The sequence below is a fragment of the Mercenaria mercenaria genome, chromosome 9 (assembly GCF_021730395.1).
Source record: "Mercenaria mercenaria strain notata chromosome 9, MADL_Memer_1, whole genome shotgun sequence".
NCBI lineage: Eukaryota > Metazoa > Mollusca > Bivalvia > Venerida > Veneridae > Mercenaria > Mercenaria mercenaria.
In genome coordinates, this window is record NC_069369.1 from 73,811,389 (window position 1) to 73,830,684 (window position 19,296).

A 19,296-nucleotide genomic window follows, 5' to 3' on the forward strand; every position below is an offset into this window, starting at 1 on the left:
GAATGTTGAAGCTTCATAGGATGGTTGTTCATGCAGAGTAAATGACCCTTGTTGTTTTTGGGGTCACTCTGTTAAAGGTCAAGGTCACAGGGGCCTGAACATTGATAACCAGTTCCGATCAATAACTTGAGAACCACTTGACCCAGAATGTTGAAACTGCATAGGATGATTGAACATGCAGAGTAGATGACCCCTATTGATTTTGGGGTCAGTCTATTAAAGGTCAAGGTCACAGTGGCCTGTTCATGTAAAATCATTTTTTGTGAATAACTTGAGAACCACTTGACCTACAATGTTGAAACTTAATAGGATGATTGGACATTCAGAGTAGATGACCCCTATTTATTTTGAGGTCACTTGATCAAAGGTCAAGGTCACAGGAGCCTGAACAGTGACTTGAGAACCACTAGGCCACGAGTGTTGAAATTTAGCGGGATGACTGGACATGCCAAGTAGATGATCCCTATTGCAGCCAACCATCAGTGTCTCTTTGACTTTCGCTCCTGATCCCTATTGACTTCTTCCCTATAGGACTTTGCATTGGGGGAGACATGCGCTTTTTTACAAAAGCATTTTCTAGTTTCTTGCTGAGTATGGACACTTGACTTCTACCAAACCTGTACTGCCATCTGAGCAAACAAGAACATCCGGTGTGGCCCCTGTAAAAGGAAAAGTCGGTTTCACAACTAATCCAACATCATGTTAATGATTTCCTGTTTTCTTTATGTACATGACTTTTGCAGTTTTTTCATGAACTTGACCATAGCTTGTTGGCCTAGAAACAAATGGTTTCTGGCAGAATGTGTTTTTCAGAAAGTTTTCATTTACTTCTTTTTTAGCTCACCTGTCACATAGTGACAAGGTGAGCTTTTGTGATCACCCTTCGCCCGTCGTCCACGTGTGCGTCCGTGCGTCAACAATTTCTTGTCTGCACGATAGTGGTTTCATTTATGATTTGATTTTAACCAAACTTGCACACAAATTGTATCACCATAAGATCTCGGTTCCTTTTTGAACTGGCCAGATGCCATTACAGGTTCCAGAGTTATGGCCCCTGAAAGGGCCAAAATTAGCTATTTAGACCTTGTCTGCACAATAGCAGCTTTATTATGCCCCCCTTCAAAGAAGGAGGGGTATATTGTTTTGCAGATGTCGGTCAGTAGGTCAGTCGGTCGGAATGTAGACCAATCCGTTTCCGGATGATAACTCAAGAACGCTTGGGCCTAGGATCATGAAAGTTGATAGGGAGGTTCATCACCAGCAGATGACCCCTATTGATTTTGAGGTCTGTATGTCAAAGGTCAAGGTCACAGTGACCCTGAATCGTAAAACGGTTTCGGGATGATAACTAAAGAACACTTGGGCCTAGGATCATGAAAGTTGATAGGGGGGTTGGTAATGGCCAGCAGATGACCCCTATTGATTTTGAGGTCAGTATGTTAAAGGTCAAGGTCACAGTGACCCTTAAAAGTAAAACGGTTTCCGGATGATAACTCAAGAATGCTTAGGCCTAGGGTCACGAAAGTTAATATGGAGGTTGGACATGACCAGCAGATGACCCCTATTGATTTTGAGGTCAGTACGTCAAAGGTCAAGGTCACAGTAACCAGGAACAGTAAAATGGTTTCCAGGCAATAACTCAAGAACGCTTGGGCCTAATGTCAGGAAAATTGATAGTTAGGTTGGCCATGACCACCAGATGACCCCTATTGATTTTGAGGTCATTAGGTCAAAGGTCAAGGTCACATTGGCCAGGAACAGTTAAACGGTTTCTGATCTTCTTGTTTAAAAGCTAGGGCTTTGATATTTGGTATGTAGCATAATCTAGTGGTCCACTACCAAGAGTGTTCAGATTATTTCCCTGGGGTCAAATATGGCCCCACCCTGGGGGTCACATGGTTTATATAGACTTATATAGGAAAAAACTTTGAAAAACCTCTTGTCCAAAACCACAGGGCCTAGGGCTTTGATATTTTGTATATGACATCATCGAGTGGTCCTGTACTAAGATTATTCAATTATTCCCCGAGGGTCAAATATGACTCCGCCCTGGGGGTCACATGGTTTACATCGACTTATATAGGGAAAAACTTTGAAAATCTTCTTGTCCAAACCACAAAGACTATGGCTTTGATATTTTGTTATGTAGCATCATTAATGGTTCTCTACCAAGTTTGTTCAAATTATCCCTCTAGGGTCAAATATGGCCCTGCCCCAGGGGTCATATGGTTCATATAGACTTATATAGGGAAAAACTTAGAATCTTCATGTCAATAACTTACATCATTCAAATTTGGACCACATGTATAGTTTTGAGTGGCAAGATGAACCTTGACATGAGTTGACCTTGATCTTGACCTAGTGACCTACTTTCACATTTCTGTAGCTACAGCCTTCAAATTTGGACCACATGTATAGGTTTGTGTACCGAAAAAAACTTTGACCTTGTTATTGCCTTAGTGACCTACTTTCACATTTTTGAAGGTACAGGCTTCAAATTTGGACCACATGCATAGTTTTTTGTTCCAAAATAAAATTTGACCTTGATTTTGACCTGGTGACCTACTTTCACATTTCTCAAGCTACAGCCTTCAAATTTGAACCATGTGCATAGTTTTGTGTACTGAAATGAACTTTGATCTTGAGATTGACCTAGTGACCTACTTTCACATTTCTGAAGGTACAGGCTTCAAATTTGGACCACTTGCGTAGTTTTGTGTTCCGAAATAAAATTTGACCTTGATTTTGACCTTGTGACCTACTTTCACATTTCTCAAGCTACAGCTTTCAAATTTGGACCACATACACATTGTTTTGTACCGAAATGAAATTTGACCTTGATTTTGACATTGAACAAGTCTTGAAATTTGGAACATTCAAAAATGTCTCAGTGGATGGCGCCAAGATCACTCTGTAATCTCTTGTTAGGTTAATAGGTTAAAGGTCAGATTAAACCAGAATGAACTTTTGTTTACAGTGAGCATATAATTTCTGTTCCTTGTGCAATTACTGAATGCATCAAGGGGGGCATTTCGTGTTCAACGAGCTCTTGTTTTTAATTTGATTTTTACCAAACTGGCACACAACTTGTATCACCATAAGATCTTGGTTCCTTTCTGGAACTGGTCAGATTCCTTTATGGGTTCCAGAGTTATGGCCCCTGAAAGGGCCAGAATTAGCTATTTTGACCTTGTCTGCACAATAGCAGCTTCATTTATGATTTTATTTTAACCAAACTTGCACACAACTTGTATCACCATATGATCTGATCTTGGTGCCTTTCTTGAACTGGCCAGATTCCATTATGGGTTCCAGAGTGATGGCCCCTGAAAGGGCCAGAATTAGCTATTTTGACCTTGTCTGCACAATAGCAGCTTCATTTATGATTTGAATTTAACCAAACTTGCACAAAACTTGTGTCACCATAAGATCTAGGTTCCTTTCTTGAACCGGCCAGATCCCATAATGGATTCCAGAGTTATGGCCCCTGAAAAGGCCAAAATTAGCTATTTTGACCTTGTCTGCACAGTAGCAGCTTCATTTATGATTTCATTTAACCAAACTTGCACGCAACTTGTATCACCACAAGATCTTGGTTCCTTTCTTGAACAGGCCAGATTCCTTCATGGTTTCCAGAGTTATGGCCCCTTAAAGGTCCAAAATGGGCTATTTTGGCTTTTGCAGCCATATAGAGACTTCATTTATGGTTTTATTTGATACAAACTTCCAAAATATCTTCAACAACAATAAATTTTGGATTCCATGACAAATCAGATCCATTCGTAGGTTCCAGAGTTATTTTATATCTGATTACCTCCCCTGATTGTAATCAAAATGGATTTATATCAGTAAGTCCTTATAGGACTTATTTGAAATTTCATTATTGTCATTAGTTGGAGTGAGTCAATGAGGGTAGATAACTTTGGACTGATTTTATGTCAAATTACCTCCCTTTATTTCAAATCAAAATGGGTATATCTCTGTAACTAATGAAGATACTGATCTGAAATTTCATTTTTGTCAACAGATTTATTTGGCAGATCCTTCTTTTGTTAACTTAGAATCATTTTTTTTTAATTACTTCCCATTTACGTTACTATAAATAGCTTGTTTTTAGCAACTTTTTTATTATTGGCCGTAGGGAAAAACCGAGACCACTTTTCTGTGGTACAACATGGATGGTACCTCCAATTTTAGGTGTATTTTGACATATCTGTACCTTGTAAGAATTTTTTTTCTTTTTGGTTTAATTTCTTCCCTTTGTTGTTCCTGTCCTTTGGACTTAGATATTTTTTCTGAGGACCTTCTTGTCCTCAAGTGCAATGATAACAGGTGAGCGATATAGGGCCATCATGGCCCTCTTGTTTTACTTTTTCTACATAGCATACACTTACATAAGCTGTGCTTTTTGTTTTCTGCAAAGGGTTACTTGGCTATTGAGAAAACTGATTCCAAAATCATCTGGAATGTCAGATAGAGGAATTTCTGTGGCTGTCATATTGTTATGCCCCCAGCATCTACAAATGCAGGAGGCATATAGTGATTGTCCTGTCCGTCCGTCCGTCCGTACAAGGTTAACCAAATGGGACCGTTTCATCTAGCATCAATACCCCTTACTAGAATGACTTGATACTAATGCAGATGTAACCTGTGACCATTCCTCATCTTCAGACATCACCTGACCTCAGTTTGACCTTGACCTTGACCTCATTTTGGACATAGGTTGCTTTATATGGGCCATCTCTTGGTTAACCAAATGAGACCGTTTCGTCTAGCATCAATACCCGTTAGAATGAATTGATATTAAATCAGAATGTAAACTGTGACCATTCCTCATCTTCAAACATCACCTGACCTCAGTTTGACCTTGACCTTGACCTCGTTTTGGACTTAGGTGCAAAATCTATCGACAAGGATGCCACTTGGGGCATCAAGCATTTATTGAACGCAGCTTCTTGTTTTTATGTTTTGGTATATCGTTTTGCAGATGCCGATAGGTCGGTCTGTCTGTATGTAGACCAATTGGTTTCCTGATGATAACTCAAGAACGCTTGAGTCCTGGATTATTAAAGTTGATAGGGAGGTTTGTCATGACCAGCAGATGACTCCTATTGATTTTGAGATCAGTTGGTCAAAGGTCAAGGTCACAATGACCTGGAACAGTTAAATGGATCCTGGATGGTAACTCAAGATCCCTTGGGCCTAGGATCATGGAAGTTGATAGGGAGGTTGATCATGGCCAGCAGATGACCCCTATTGATTTTGAAGCCTTTATGTCAAAGGTCAAGGTCACAGTGACCTGGAACATTTAAACCGTTTCCGGTAGATAACTCAGAATGCTTGACCTAGGATCATGAAACTTAAAATGGAGGTTGGTCATTACCAGCAGATGACCCCTATTGATTTTGAGGTCAGTAGGTCAAAGGTCAAGGTCAAATGTGACCCGGAACAGTTAAACCTTTTCTGGACACTTGAGAATACTTGGGTTATTGAGTGGAAACAATGTTAACCTTCATTCTAACACGACCAGCAAATAACCTACAGAAACAAATTTTTACTAATGACTTTACTGACATTGACCTTTAACTGATTGCACAGATAATGTGTTGCCACATTGTCTTATCATGGGGAACCTTTGTGCTTAGCACTAAGATAATACATGAACAATTATAAAAGATATGTTTGAGCAAACCAAATTAAACTTGTCAGATCTTCAATAGTTACCTTTACCGAGGTCATGTATGTGGATAATCAGGGATATGAATTAGCTGTTTTTATTTAGGAGCCCAGACTGTCAAAAATAAATGTTTAACATTAGGTATATGGGCATTTTCTCCAACAATTTAGGGGCCTAGCCGAAAATCTAGGGACCATGGGCTACTGGGCCCCTGCTAACATATCCATGATAACATAATTATAGCCTTGCATTCACATACCCAGTTCTACGGAGTTAGCTTAAATAATTTTGAGTATTGTAGGATCCAAACTTTGGAACAGACAGACAGATGGAGAGCATTTAAAAAAAAGATTTCCACCAAAAAAGCACATACCTCAACAATCGAGGTGCCTGTTGTTGTCAATGTCATGTTGTTGTTATAGTTGTTTATAACAACATCAGTAATTAACACACACATAGTCTCCAGGCCTGGCTGTTGTGTCTACAGCTGTCCTCCACAGTGAAACTTTTGCTTCCCCAGATTTATCTTCAACTGTAATTGTCTTTATTTTCACATCATCTCCTCTAACCATTACTGTTCTGGGCTCATCCTCCAGCATAATAGTTAAGTTAAACAAAAATTAAGGATTTATGTAACTTACTCTTGCCTTTTTAAAAAGTAGAGTGCACTTCCTTCCAGATTAACTGTTTGCCATTTGCATTAACGAAAAAGATTTAATTTACAAGTGTCAGTAAATTCTTTAGCATTAATTTTGGTGGAGTAGTATCCAGACAAACCATCATAAGCATTTGTCTCATTACATACAGCATAACTTATTAAACAACGTACAATTTAACTTATAAAAGTTTTACAATAATTTCATATTTACCTTTTTGTAATATAAATTATCATTATGAATTTATGGATTTCTTTTTCAAAAACAGTCAGAAGAAACATTTTTCAAATAAATCAACCAAGGAAAAATTGTATACCTGAATAATCTTGACTTCCACATTCGATTTCTTTTCATGAGGCGATCTCAAGGTAGTAGAGATTGGGACTTTTTCTGCAGGAGATGGGTTCAGTATTAACAGCTATATTTAGCATGGTGCTGTACGAAAATTATGGATGCTATCGTCAAAAATTCAGAAACTAGAAATAGCATGAAAACGTTGCCCTTCAGTGAAATCACGCACTTTGGAAAGTATCATTTAATATAAAGCAAATATTTTACACTGAAAAGGTCTTCCTAAAAATGAAATTCTAGCTTATAATTAGACACAGACAGAGGCATCCATCAGCGCTACATCAACCGTTATGCCAAGTCCTATGACAATGCAGCAAGCCCAAAGTACATAGGATTTCTAATACAAATAGTGGCCCAAGATATTTATACACATAAAAGAATGAACTAAATCTGCTCAGAGTGATGTAGTTTTACTTACAATTCAATGATTATCTTGGGATAATGTCTTCTGTTTCTAAGGATACTCTATACAGCCTTTTCACACTTTTTCCCCCACTGATTTCACTTGTAAAGTTCACTTCTCAAAATGTTTTTGCTTTTGATTTATTTCTTCTTCATAGGTTAAATATGTCACAACATCTTTAGTGCAATGTTGTTCAAATAAGCATATCTTTTTCCACTTTGTCTCACTGAAATAGCTTTTGTAGTCGGCATATGATGTTCTGCTTCCTTTGACATTCATTGTTTTCAATACTTCTTCATATCAAACTTTGCCATCAGCTCATAAAGATCAGTATCTCATTTTTAAAAATGACAAAATGATATCACTTAATACGCGTCTACATAATTAGGATTTCTCATGTTTTCAAATGTAACAGATAAATGTATGATTCAAAGCACACGCTTCCCATTTTTTCACCTCAACGCAACAAAGTCGTATCTTATTATAAAGGGCTTGGTTCACTTATAGGTTAAAATGGCACAACATCAAATGTTATTGAAATATTATTATAATGAATGATAAACAACTCAGAATGCAAAATCTCATATTTAATTTCATTTGAAATTGTGTTGTTGCCAGGCAACCGATTGATTTTCTTTAGGGAAAACGAAAATTTTCTTATAACAATTACATCAGAACGTTAAATTAACATTTAGATATCCCTTAAATATAACCCTAAGCAACGCCTATAAATTGAGGCAAAAAATATATGGTGCCATGGAAACGGAGTTAAAAATGAAAATATTTGCTATGTCTTTTTATGGAATAAAACCAATTTAGGTCATTCTTTAAGAAAAATAACATATGTAATTTGTTTGTGAAGATCAAAATTTCATAAATAATACAATATATTTCTGTTGATAGGGTTTTACAATGGAGTTGCAGTATATGCTTCAGTAAAGACAACAATGACGTTTTGCTAAGTTATTGTAGCACACCTTCAGGGATTTACCATTACAAGTAAAATTTTTAAAAAAATGCACCACTGACAAGTGTTCTTCAAACAATGTTTTTTTCAAGACATAATATAGAACAACAGAAAAATGTTCCATGGTTACGCAGTTAATTCCGTAAAAATAAACTACATAATCTCATTTAACACACAGAAAAAGTTTAAGAAAAATGCCGTATTAATGTCTTGATCATATTAAAAGAGTTAGATAACACTAACGGCCAATAATAATTTATATTTGGCATACAAAAACTAAATTGTTTCCACAATAATCCAATGTATGTTTTACAAATTTTACATATATTGTGCTTTCAAGACAGGTTTAAAATTTAATTTTTCATGAAAAGGGAAAATAAACATGATACTGCAGACAGAAATGATTACATGCAGTTTGAATACAGCAGAAAATATTCGTAGATCTTTTTAATCCAACTGTCGTAATGAAAAAAATGTACATTACTACCATATATGTTACAATTATTGTTGAAAAATCTTCCAGTATTTAGAGGAATTTCACATTTATACTGTGTTCAGCCTTACATGTATATTGTGAGTCAATATTTAACAAATGCATAGTACTGTTGACACCTAAAGTTGTTAATTCAATGTTTACATAAACTATATGTACATTTGTTCTTTTTCAAAAATATGGAATTTGGGTCTAGTACATCTAAAAAATCAAAACACTTTCAAATTAATCAAATTTCAGAGCTCTTTCTCTGTGTTACTTTAAATGTTAAACACTTTTTTCCATTCATTCTTCGTTTTAAATGACTTGAATTATCAATTTTAATGGGTTTGACACTGTGTTTGAGCATACATTGCTGTTGCTGCAAAGGGGCGCTATTTCATTATACAGGTACCACTGTCGACTGGGATCCAGCTCAGGAATGGTAATACGGTTTGGGGAATTTGCCTGTCATGCCAACCCCCTGCCTAAAAATATTAATCTCCGTCTCTGTGTTGAAGTTATAATCCTTCAAGAATACTATCTATACCAGGTCATGCAGAAGACATTGTAATGATAAATGTATCAAATATTTAAAAAAAAAGAACACATAACCTTTTTCTCAAACTGAACAACAGCATTCCAAAAGACATCCCACACATAATTACATTAAATAACATTTTAGAATTTTATTACAGTAATAACTTCTTTTCATGAAAAAATTCAACCATCGCACATATTCTACATCAAGTAAGGGCCATGATTTTTATCTCATTTAAAAATAGTTCTTTTAACCTGGTTAAGAAAAAACAGTTACTTTATTAGAATTATGTTATTTCTGATTAACTTGCTTGCAGTGAGCTAGACACTTTTTAACAACACAAAAAAAAAAAACTGTGGTATTTTAATTTTAAGTGGCCTCTTTACAAAACATGATCTCTGCAGCAAGTTTATCAATACTTTATTATTAATAAAAACCTAATTGATTAAAGAGGCTCAAGCCAAATATACCTAAACATGTTTAGGACTGAATTCTGTATGCCGGGCCTCAATCAGGTTGTACTCCAAGTCTCATGTGACCCATCACAACAAGCCACATTCCAAGCTAAAATAACGGGTATATTTAAACAATGATTCTTTAAAAAAAAACTTCTAAGTAAGCAATAGTGAGTCCTTAGAAAATAACATAGCATCACTTTATTAAACAAATAAATGCCAGCTACACAGTTTATTTTCTACATACACACCAAGTCTTAAAACAGTTGTTGTGTAATATGCAGTATTCAAATTGTAATTCAATGTTATCAGTGGAGATATTATTTTTTTATTTAGATAAAATTATGCACCTTATATATATAAACTGGAAACTAGTGACTTCCAAACTGAAGTGTATGAACACACTGTAAAATTAAATATTTCAACATCAAGTTCTGTGTGCTTAATAAATATTTCTTTATTTATTGGGAATTCTTACCTTATTACGACACTTTTCTTATTTTGTCCACTATAATTGTCCATATGTAATGAAACATTCTTTTCTTCATAGCCATGATGCTTTAAGTGATGGTGGACCATAGATACCACACGTTTGCTCCTCTTCCAACAGCAGTACTGTACTTTTCATACAAAAACAGAACAGTTTAAAAGAAATGTATTAAATTCTCATCAAAAATGGGGTGAATCAACACTGACCAAACAGTTCATCCTTTCTTATAGATATTGCTTAACATTAACTTGTATTTTTTCAAAATTTAATTGAATTCCAATTCACAGTGCTTATGATATAGCATCTTTATTATAAAAGCAATGCAGTATTTCAACCCAATTTCAGGGATTTACAGAAAGTTTATGAAAAAAAAACCATAAAAATTTGTAATATCAAGTCTTAAAAAACAAACTTCCTTTAGATAATTTTAAATTGACACAATTTCTGCAAAGGTGTCACATAATTTCCCAAAGTAAAATGTGCACTGCAGGGCCCGAAGCTTTTTCATAGAGTCATGATTTGTTTGAAGACTATGGAAATTAATTTAGTGATTATATGGAATTTCATAGTTAAAATTGATATTGAAAAAGTCCATTTTAGGATACTGACACTGATATGAATGTAAACACAACTTCAAAATCTTATACCTGCATGAGGATTCAAAAGAAATACAAGGGCTCTACTTGCGAGCATAGTATGGGGTCAATATTTGTTGAGCACTCAAAACGCAGTGAGCCTTTATATTTCTTACTGCTGGGGGTTATCCTGAAAAATTAAAAAAAGAATTTCTCATTTATTTAGTAGCCAACAGCATGCTGTCTACCAGTATTTGGGAGTGTGAGAATGAAAAAGTAGTTTTTTTTTGTAATTTGCATGTAGAATTTTTAAGAAATTTTTAGGAGGTCTATTTTAGTGCTATAATTCCCAAAAAAAAGTGACAATTTAAAACCAAACCCCTTTCCCGTGTTATTGTACATAATTTTAAATTTTCATAGATTCCACTGTGCATAATGACCATGTAATTATTAAAATGTTCACATCTGTGACAGTTTAAACAGTTCACATCTGTGACAGTTTAAACAATGTACAATATCTTGTAATATTGGGCTATTCCAGAAAATATCCACCCCCTCCCTGTGGAAGCAGTTTTTTTGGTACAACCTGAGAGGAGGGGGGGGGGGGTATTTGGAGGGATCCTATTGGGAGGAAGGGGAGGGGGGGGGGTATTTGAGGTAACCGGGGTGTGGAAGGGGGAGGGGGATATTTTCTGAAATAACCCAAGAGGAGGGGAGGGTATTTGGAGGGATCCTATTGGGAGGAAGGGGAGGGGGGTATTTTCATGTAACCGGGGTGTGGAAGGGGGAGAGGGTGGTAAAATGTCTCCAGGAGGGGGGGGGGTAATTTTTTCCGAAAAAACTGCTTCCACGGTGGGGGTGGATATTTTCTGGAACAGCCCATTCCTGTTAGATTTCTGTTATTAACAAAATATTGTTAAAGACCCATCTTATTCTCACATCTCAGTAAGTCGGGTACGGATAGAGCAAGTTAGTACATTCATGGTTAATTTTCTGGGCAACTATAAGGAAATGCTGGGCTACCAGAAAAAAAATCTGGTAGCCCAGTGGGCTACCAGTAAAATTATAAATTTGTCGGACACTGATAGTAGATGCCCGACTGTCTTGGCTACAAGTATATTCTGCCATCATGAAAACTTACAAATACACAGGAAAGATATTAAAAGTAGATCTATTTGACAGCAGACAGTCGAATCGAAATGTCAACACTGCTATTTTTCGCTGCAAAGTTGTATCTTCGATAAGTCAACAAACGAAGCGGTCTGTCCATTTTGTTTTGCCTCCAATTACGAATAAATTTATAATGAAAATTAACACTTACCATAACAATTATTAAATCCGCCATGCACTTTAAATATCCGCGTATATTCAGAGCAATTACTGCATGTATTCTCTGACCAAGTTTCAGACATGTATCCACCGATAATGGCGTGTTGATTTCAAAGGGAAACAATTCGCTAATTCACTCATTAGGTTTGTGATATTTCACTTAATGTTGAAACGTTTAAACTTAAAAATCTTCGTCCGATATTATTGATTTTAACACTAGCTCTAATGGCTGTTGCTTGAAAAACAAATTAATGAAAACAAATATCTAATTAAGTGACGTCAACTTCAACGTCATTTTACCGAAATCGAGGCTTGTGTAATTTCGGATAAAAATGTGTCTCTGAGACGGACGTTTTTTTCGTTTTTGAATATGGCGGCATTGCTCACCAGCGATGATTTTTGCACTTTTTGTTGGTTTTTCATGTACGAAGTAGTGGTTAAAATATTAAGACTGGTAAAGGATGCCGCCAAGGCGAAAATCATTAATAAAGTCTCAAATTTCATGGAAAATTCACATTTTTTTTGGAAAGTGGGGCATGTTTGGAGTAATATATAAACACAACAACACATTATTTTTCAAAGTTTATTACTTATATATGAAGCATTGTGTTTACTTGTTACGAACAGCATATGTATCAATGTAGAATAAGTAATGTATAATATGGCTAAATTCGGTGCCATTTACGTACATTAGTGAACCAAGCCCTTTATAATAAGATAAGACTTTGTTGCGTTGAATTTATAATAAGATACGACTTTGTTACATTGAGGTGACGAATTTTAGTTCTTGATTCCATCTTTGTGATTTCTGCCCATAACACTAGAGTTCAGCATTGTTTCAACTGTAAACATATTCTGCATTAGAATGTTCACAGCAGAGCTCATGTTTGGGCAACCCTGCTGCCTCTGTTCCCTGCATTGTTGTTTTTCTGTGAAAAAAAAAGAAGAAATTACACATAATAGTAATAAGATTAAATGAAGTTAATCCAAAATTTGTACAGTAAGTCTTTATGCAAAAGCATATATATACTGACTGCTCAACACCAGGATATGAATTGAGAATGAGTGAAAAAAAAACTTACATGAAATATTGCAATTGTTGACAGAGCATGTTGGAAGCTTTTTTATTTTTGAACCACCATCTAAGTCGAAACTAACATCCCAGTTATATTATAACACTGATGGCATTGTTTCAACCAGGAAATATTTAACAAGTTTATGTACAAATATGTAAATTTATTTATCTGATAGTCAAAATCATTTAGGAAATCCAGTGTTATCGTATTAATCATTTTGAAATCACAACTCTAGAACCCATGATCTTACATTTGCTGTGACCCACCCGCTTAGCTCAGTAGGGAGAGTGCAGACGTACGGATCGCGGGGTTGCAAGTTTGATCCCCAGGTGGGCCATTTGTTCTCTATAACAATTTGATAAAAGACAGTGTCTGAAATACTCTGATTCATGTGGGGAAGTTGGCAGTCACTTATGGAGAACAGGTTTGTACTGGTACTAAATCCGGGAACACTAGTTTGGTTAACTGCCGGCCGTTACATAACGAAAATACTATTGAAAAATGGCGTTCAACCCAAAACAAACAAACAAAAACTATAGGCTGTTATATTAGAAACTTTGAAAACCTTGTACACAGGTTAGCACTTTAGGGCCGATGACCCTCTTGTTTTCTTGTAGCTTTGCCAGATCTGTTATTCCACTACAGGATTCAGAATGTGTTTCTTTTCGATTGTAATTACTTACTTGTTGTCTATGTCTGGCTATATTTGCACCGCTTTTAACTTTGTGTAATCCGCCCAGTTCTTCAACTAGTGTATGAAATACTTCTTTTGATTTAGATATCGTGTCGGGTACACACAACTTTTGAATGCGTTGCTTTGTTGTTTTCGAGATGCATTGGTATGTCTTTTCTGACTAGCTATTTCCATGTGGATCAACTTTTATATGAGTTTCATCACCTATAAAGTAATATTGGACAAACATCTGATCAAGAATAACATCATTATGGGGATCTTCCAAAGTGATTACAATTCGATGCAGTCTTTGATATGATGAATTTATATACTTGCATTGAACGGCTCTTACTGATGAATCTGAAATCTGGTTTTGATTTGCTTTTTGTACACCTCTGCCATCAAGAATATCGAACATAGTTGTTCCCTTTCCAGTTTGATCTGCCTATTCCATCACGTAAGGCATGTTTAGTGCCCAATACTTGCAATACTAAACACAAATGACACATTTCGATGTATATCTAGTGATATATTTTTATTCTTGCATAAAAACTACTTTTTTCACTGGATCCGCTCATGTATAAACGGGAGAGAAATCGTGTGCAAACAAGGCAATTCACGTGCTGTTAATACATGATTTTTATTTTTGAAATGCTTTGCCAGGGACGTATGTATGTATTTCTGCGCAGACTGATATTTGGCATCTGCATCTTGTTTCTTCCATAATAACCTCTTCTTGTAGCATTATAGATACAATGTAATCCATAGTATGTTTAGCTGTATCAGTTTCCAACCCCAAACGTACTGCCCCATCAATGTACGCACTAGCTTCTCTTAGAGTTTACTCCCTTTACAAAGCGTCTGTTCAGTTATTGTAAATAACTGTGAATAAAAAAGTATCGCGTGTAACTTGTGCAATTGCCCGGTTTTAGGTATTATATTAATGGTTTTTGTTAGTATCAGTCGGTTTGTTTTTACCTGATTGTTCGCAGAATTCATATAATAAACCTCGAAAGCTAGTCACTAGCTTCGTACTCATCCGTACTCTGTTTGTTCGTACTCAAAATAATTCGAATGTAAAGTTGTTATTCTTAAAATAATTGTGTTCCTGTTTATCAAATTTTTAGTTATATGCAAAATTATGTGTAATGTAACGTTTGTAATAACTAAAAATAAAAATAAGATGCTCAAAAACCTTCAAATCACGCTTTTAGTAGTGTTGTTGTTATGTGTGCCCCGGTTATGGATATTTAAAACATGTTTACCGTTTCCAAGAACAACAAGAATGGTAAATAAAAAATGTACCGGAATCGTCAAGTCATCACATATGAAAACAATGCATTTAGTCGTCGTGTAATGTTTTTATGCAAGAATAGCGACAATACACGTTTTTTTTGTGTATTAACGCCTGCAGAAGCCCTTGGGATATGTTTGTGACCTCGACCTTCGGTCTCGGTCACAAACAATCCCGCGGGATTCTGCAGACGTTAATACACAAAAAACGTGTATTATCCCTACATTATGCCCACGAAGGGAGGCATATAAGTTTTCAACTGTCCGTCCGTTCGTTAGTTAGTTCGTCACAACGTTAACTTTTTGCATGAAGGCACATTACTCGCGAACCACTGCACCCAGGACCTTCAAACGTCACATGCTGATAGTACTTACTGAGTACACGACCCCTACTGACTTTGGGGTCACCAGGTCAAAGGTCAAGGTCACCAGGTCAAAGGTCAAGGTCACCAGGTCAAAGGCCAAGGCGCTGCGGGGGCATTTGTCGCCATTAGTGACAGCTCTTGTTTACTAAATGTTCCGGTTTATGTTTCCGCATCAGTAGAGAAACAGCTTCTTTTGTTTTCATGCCACCCGAAGGTGGTGCTCTTGTTCATTCTAGCTTGATGCTGTTTATTTCAAGTCTCAATTAACATTTCCTGTTTTCTGACCATATCACTCTTTATTTCTCTGAAAAATCTACAACAACATCAGTTTTATTATGTCTCCCCCCCCCCCCCGCCACTCTGAGGGAGACACATTGTTTTTGCCCTGTCCTTCCGTCCGTCCGTCCGCACGTCACACTTCATTTCCGAACAATAACTGGAGAACCATTTGACCTAGAACCTTCAAACTTCATAGGATTGTAGGGCTGCTGGAGTAGACGACCCCTATTGTTTTTGGGGTCACTCCGTCAAAGATCATGGTCACACGGGGCCTGAACATTGAAAACCATTTCCAATCAATAAATAGAGAACCACTTGACCCAGAATATTGAAACTTAATAGGATGATTGGTCATGAAGAGTAGATGACCCCTATTGATTTTGGGGTCACTCCGTCAAAGGTCAAGGTTACAGGGGCCTGACTGAACATTGAAAACCATTTCCGATCAATAACTAAAGAACCACTTGACCCAGAATGTTGAAACTTCAAAGGATGATTGATCATGAATAGTAGATAACCCCTATTGTTTTTTGGGTCACTCTGTCAAAGGTCAAGGTCACAGGGGCCTGAACATTGAAAACCATTTCCGATCAATAACTAGAGAACCACTTGACCCAGAATGTTGAAACTTCATAGGATGATTGGACATGAAGAGTAGATGACCCCCATTTTTTTTTGGTGTCACTTCTTCAAAGGTCAAGGTCACAGGGGCCTGAACATTGAAAACCATTTCCGATCAATAACTAGAGAACCACTTGACCCAGAATGTTGAAACTTCATAGGATGATTGATCATGTAGAATAGATGACCCCTATTGTTTTTGGGGTCACTCCGTCAAAGGTCAAGGTCACAGGGACCTGAACATTGAAAACCATTTCTGATCAATAACTTGAGTATCACTTGACCCAGAATGTTGAAACTTCAAAGGATGATTGTACATGCAAAGTCGATGACCCCTATTGATTTTGGAGTCACTCCGTTAAAGGTCAAGGTCACAGGGGCCTGAACATTGAAAACCATTTCCGATCAATAACTAGAGAACCACTTGACCCAGAATGTTGAAACTTCATAGGATGATTGATCATGTAGAATAGATGACCCCTATTGTTTTTGGGGTCACTCTGTTAAAGGTCAGGTCACAGGAGCCTGAACATGGAAAACAATTTCCGATCAATAACTTGAGAACCACTTGACCCAGAATGTTGAAACTTCATTGGATGATTGAACATGCAGAGTTGATGATCCCTATTGATTTTGAGGTCAGTCTATTAAAGGTCAAGGTCACAGGGGCCTGGCCATGTAAAATCATTTCTGGAGAATAACTTGAGAACCACTTGACCTAGAATGTTGAAACTTAATAGGATGATTGGACATGCAGAGTAGATGACCCCTATTGATTTTGAGGTCACTTGATCAAAGGTCAAGGTCACAGGAGCCTGAACAGTGACTTGAGAACCACTAGGCCAATAGTGTTGAAATTTAGCGGGATGACTGGACATGCCAAGTAGATGATCGCTATTGCAGCCAACCATCAGTGTCTCTTTGACTTTCGCTCCTGACCCCTATTGACTTCTTGCCTATAGGACTTTGCATTGGGGGAGACATGTGCTGTTTTACAAAAGCAATTTCTAGTTTTGCCTTGTTTTCATTGTTTACCCTTTTTCATATTATGACATTCTTTTGGACTTGTTTCTGTGTCTTCTTTTGCACTAACCTTTAGTTGATTTGATGTAGCGGGCCTACCATTCAATCTGTCACTACAGCCAGCAGTGCCGGTGAAAACTGGTTTTACATTTGGTCTGTATCTATATATGATGTAATTCAATTTATGATAAAGGAACATAAAATTTACATATAACTATAATCAAAATCATCCAGTCTGAGGCAAATGGCACAGAAAGTTGTGTCATTATTCATGTCTGAAATCTGAGACAGTCTGCATGTTTTTTACTTAACTAGCTTTATTATGTCTCCCACCACACAGTGGTGTGGGAGACATTGCTTTACTCCAGTCTGTCTGTCTGTGTGTCTGTCACAAAGCTTGTCCGCACTCTAAGTCGAACATTTCTCATCCGATCTTCACCAAACTTGAACAAAATGTGTTTGACTATAAGACCTTGGCCAAGTTAGATAACTAGCCAAATAGGCCCAGGCACTTTTGAATCATGGCCCTTACTGATTTTATCCACTCGTCCAGAGCATCTAATTGAATCCATTCATCTAGACCATCCAGAGAAACTAGACATTTTTCATAGGGGCAGTTGTGGGAGACATGCCCTTTTCTCAAAAGCATCTCTAGTTTTGGAATGAAATATAACTTCTACTTCTAGATTTTTGAACACCTGAACAATTTCCCCCTTTATGGAGACACACGACTTCGGTGGAGATGCAAGGCCCTTTTCTAATGTTACAAATCCTGCTGGAGGATTCAGCAGACCATGACCTGCAGCAATTCTTTCATCATCTTAGGCCATATCTGTAGTCAGGAACACCCTAGAATTCCTTGTTACAACAACTGTGTTGTCTGCTCTCTTGATCACATTCCTAAGTGATAACTATTCCCCTCCGCAAATTTCCAAAATTTGGTCTGGTCATAAAATTTTAATGCTAATTTTTATAACAGCTGATGTGTCTACCTCGGCAACATTCAATACACGTCTTTCTTCGTCCTGTGCAGAATACGTATTGATAGGTAGACATGCAACAACCTTGCCCTTTACAACTGCCTCATAGGGTCCTGCATTATTTCCAAGAAAGCTGGAAATATGGATGACATCTGAAATCATAAAGTTGTATGCACCAATAAACAAGAGCGGTTGGAGGACAATAAAGTTCAACAGTTAAACAACATTATCAATTGAAAAAATAATGAAAAGTAAGAAAAGGGGCACTATTTTGTGAAAAATTACAAGTATTGTGGAACTGGCAAATTACAATCACATAAGTACGTACTGATATATCAGCTTACATACAAAACAAGAGGGTCTTGATGACCCTGGATCACTCATCTGATCAATGAAAATTATGAGCTACATGTTTCAAATGTCAAACTGATGTTAAAATATCAAGAAAGTCAGTAGGTCACATTCATGGTCAGTGGAAGTCAGTTCTACGATCAGTGTGCAAAACAGCCCGCCCGCTTAGCTCAGTACCCGGCTGTACAATTTCCTAGGTGTCCAAGGAAAATAAATGAAAAATACTCGGACGTCCGAGCTTTTTCCGTATATTATCCTTGGAAACCGTTGGAAACCTTGGACATTGATCAAATTGTCCGAGCTGCAAAAAAAATTCCTTGGACATTTCCTCGAACAAATAAAAATTTCCTAGGAATTGCTTGAACAATATCTAGGAAAGTGAAACTTAGTCTTTTTTAGGCTTGGAAAATACTTACGATTACAGAACTCAGACATTTTTTAGCTTGGACATCTCTCGGAAACCTCGACTTAGTAAATTTTTAGCTTGGACATTGGACTTAGAAATTTTTTTGCTCGGACACTTGACTTGTATTACCAAATCTTATATCCTGGTTACTGTGATGGAGATATGTAAAAGAAATCAGGTCGCTTATTTTTAATTTCAACTCCTTGCTGGGCAAAACAATTAAGTGAATTACATTCCATCTTTATAAATATTATGATGACATTAAATAACCTTTTTATTGCCTTTTCAATCCAAATAATTGCATTTTCCCAGA

At 36.7% G+C, this 19,296-nt stretch overlaps 1 pseudogene; it reads right to left on the reverse strand.

Moving 5' to 3' along the window:
- Positions 1 to 608: 608 nt before the first annotated feature.
- Positions 609 to 19,012, reverse strand: LOC128559333 (uncharacterized; annotated as a pseudogene).
- Between the last annotated feature and the right edge of the window lie 284 nt (positions 19,013 to 19,296).